General features: G+C 34.1%; 1 non-coding gene across 1 annotated transcript; it reads left to right on the top strand.

Moving 5' to 3' along the window:
- Positions 1-534: 534 nt before the first annotated feature.
- LOC128279617 (small nucleolar RNA R71) lies at positions 535-640 on the top strand. The gene has a single exon (XR_008269816.1). It is a non-coding gene; the product is annotated as a small nucleolar RNA R71 (small nucleolar RNA).
- Positions 641-3697: the final 3057 nt, after the last annotated feature.

The following is a 3697-nucleotide window of genomic DNA, read 5'->3' as shown; positions in this document are numbered from 1 at the left end:
TCCCCCTTTAGTTGGTCGAATCTTTGACCACATACAACATGATCTTTCCCTACTACTCTTTATTGTAACGGTAAAGGTTAGTAAGGAGGATTTTGTCGAGTTTGGGCTTGGTTCGTACGTCATTGGTTACTCCCCACTTAAGGTTCAGATGATTCCTCTAACTGAGATTATAAATATTTGAATAGAGATCTCAACCCCTATTATTTACGTAGCTTGCTTCCTTCGATTGGTTCTCATAATTTGGCTCCTCTCTTACCAACTTCACTGGCATCTTGAAACGGTTGCTCCTCTAAAATTCATTAGAATCGATCATCATCATGCTTTTCCTTTATAGTGTTCACCGTTGGTGGCTTGGATTGGTACATGAATATCTCATTAGGTTGTATGTACGAATTCATGGCCATATCATTAATGATTTTGTAAGCTTATTCGTATGTATGAAACATGAAGGATCCACCAGATGTTCCATCTAAGCTAGACTTGATGTGACCATCAACACCGTTATAGAAAATTTATATTTGGAGCCATGCTTGCAATCCATGGTGTGGGAACTTCTTTAGCATAGTCTTAAAACTCTCCTGTGTCTCGTACAGGGACTCCCCTTCGTGTTGTTTAAAGTTGAAGATTTCTTACCTAAGCTGAATGGTTTTACTAATTGGGAAAATTTTATGAAAAACATTTACCGCTAGATTATTCCATTTGGTACTGGAACTCGATTCTAATGAGTCTAACCAATCAAGTACGTTGCCATATAACAAAAACAAGAATAACCAAAGACAGGCAGCATTATCGGATACCCCATTGTACTTAAATGTGTCACGGTTGAAGAAACTGCTTCAAGTGTTGATTCAGGTCTTCAACCATGTTCCCGATGGAAACGCCCTTATATCATCTATAAAGTTTACCTATATAGAGCGGTAGAATTGTACAACAGGAAGAGAGGTACGTTTAAAGTTAATTGTCAATGTCTCAAACACTATTGGGATGGTGAAGTTGAGCAAATTGAAACCTCGTTCAATTTAATAAACCCTTAATTTTTATGGTTTTTTTATAAATGACATACTTAAGAATTATTTTCTTGAATTAATACATTAAATTAAGTCTGTCTAAGGAGATTGGAACTTAAGCGGAACCATTTGTGACCCCTCTAACCTTTCCTGGGATATTAATTTGATGTAATTTTTCATGATGGAATTTTCTAAGTAATTCAAAAGTTTAAATTTTAAATTTTATTTCGTAATTTTAATTTTTATCTTTTTATTTTTAATAAGGGGGTCAATTTGGCCCAAGTACTAATTAGTTTATTTTTATAGTACAGTTTAATCTCTTTTCAGTTCATCAAAATAATTGTAGTGTAACATCCCAAAATTTGGGTCTAGTCAGAACAGTGGTTTTGGGACCATAAATTCGATGTCAAAATATTTATTTTATGATTATTATGAGGCCTAAAATATGAAAGTAAGCATGTGTTAAAGTTTCATGAAGAAATTCTTAGTGTAAGATGTCTAATTGGAAATTAGGGACCAAATTGAATAAACTGCAAAACTTGGATTTTAGAAGCAATTTGCACAACATTGCTTTAGATTATTAATTATAAGGTCTTAAAGAGTAATTTTCCAATTTCTAAGTTTTTAGACAAAAATGGGATTGCATGGAAAATTTTAGAAGTTTAGTAAGGAAGCGCATTTTGGTCATTTAGTAATAAAATCAATAAAAAGGGGAAATGAAGGAAAAAATCAGACATTCGTCTCCCTCTTACTGTTGAAATTCCAAGGGACACCATAGCTAGGGTTTCTTCACTTTCCAAGCTTAATAGTAAGTGACTCCTAGCCCCGTTTTTAATGTTCTTTGTATTTTTGAGATCCTTAAAACATGTTCTCTCCATTTATACCCATGTTTTAAGCTAGGGTTCATGTATGCAAAATGACCCATGTGAGACATGTTTGTTCTTTGATGATTTATTGGGGAATATGAAAGTTAGATGTGTGTTAAACATCTTTTCCTAAACGATTTTCATGAAAAACCCTTAAAAGGACCTTTTTGCAAAAGGTACAAAATATATGGTAGAAATGTGAAATAGAGGAAAATGTGGGCTAGTATGAGTTTATAATACATTCGGCTAGGCTTGGGTAACCAAGAAATTTCATGTATTTCATTTTACGAGCCTAAGGACCAAGTTGTAAAATTTTAAAATGTTAGAGGCAAAATGGTCATTTTGCCTGGGGTGAATTTGAGGTCTGAAATAAATAATGGAGCATTAATAATTTATTTTTATTGATTTAGACCTCGAGGAACTGATTCCGGAGATCGATCGTAGAAAATGAAAGGTTTCGGAAAAATTGAAAATATGAAACCTAAGCAATTACCAGGTAAGTTTGTGTAACTCAAATGTAAACTATCTTTAAATACATTAAAGATGCATGTACATTTATGAATTATAATAGTAATATTTATTGTATGACAACTCATGAATTAGTAATGTTATGGTGAAATGTCTCGGTTGAATAAAAAGGGATGTCTGATGGATTACTCGAAAATGAAGTAATGGTATAAAGGATCTAGCCTAGATGGGTGATCCTATAGTGATCTAGCATCTAGAAGAATATGTGTGCTTTGACAAATTTAGCCCAGACGGGTTAATCCGAATAGAATCTGAATTTAGCCTAGATTGGTAATTCAGACCTGAACTCGTAAGAGTATATGTCATTGTAGGAAATTTAGCCTGGACTGGTAATCCAGACATTACTCTGTGAGTTACGTTGTAGGGGATTTAGCTTGGCCTGGTAATCCAGCCATAAAAGTGAGGTTCACGGGAGTGTGTATTTAAAGGATCACTTGCATGATTTGATGGTAAATGAGACATCCATCGAGATTCCAAGAAATTCGATGAGATTAAAATGTTAAATGGGAATAGACATATTTGAATGGATGAGCTCCTCTATGAAGGATGTTACATTGTACTAGCATGAGACTAACTTGATGGTTGAGTACATGTGATAGGAAATTTTACTTTGAATGTTTGACCTGAATGTCTTATATGGTTGCATGCTAAATAACTGGTAAGTTTACTTTCCCGTTATTCGGACTTACTAAGCATGTTAATGTTTACCCCCTCTCTTTTTCCTGTTTTACAGAGCTCGTGGACTCATGAAGATTGGAAGACGATTAGAGCATTGTCGACCTATGAACTTGTCTTGCTTTGGTATATAGATACTTTATTTTGTTTTAATGGCATGTATGGGTTTGGTTATTTTGTGATATGTGTCATTTGTTGGCCCAGGTAAAGGCTTAAATATTAAACTTATTCTTTTTGTATATGGCCATAAGACATGACTCATTTTAATGTAGGTTATGACCTACTAGTTGTGCTTGTTTATGATTAAATGTTCTTGTGATGATTAAATGTGGTATATTATAAATAGGCATATGAAATGTGGCTAAATCGCTTGGGATGGTTAGGTCATAATTGGCAATGAGTTATAATAATGAGCCAAGTCTAAATGTGTTTTTGAATAAGATGGAAATCCTAAAAACAAAGAGGATAAATTAGTATGTACATAACCGATGAGATGAGGTTAACATGCAATAGACCATTTAGGGTAGTACTCGGACATAATTAGGCCATGTTAAATACCCTTGAAATCTTTAAGTGTGTATGGATGTTAGAGGGGACCAAAGGCATGCGTCTAGGCCGTGT

This window comes from Gossypium arboreum, chromosome 8, assembly GCF_025698485.1.
Source record: "Gossypium arboreum isolate Shixiya-1 chromosome 8, ASM2569848v2, whole genome shotgun sequence".
Taxonomy (NCBI): domain Eukaryota; kingdom Viridiplantae; phylum Streptophyta; class Magnoliopsida; order Malvales; family Malvaceae; genus Gossypium; species Gossypium arboreum.
The sequence above is the reverse complement of the archived record's forward strand: the minus strand, read 5'-3'. Positions and strand labels throughout refer to the sequence as shown.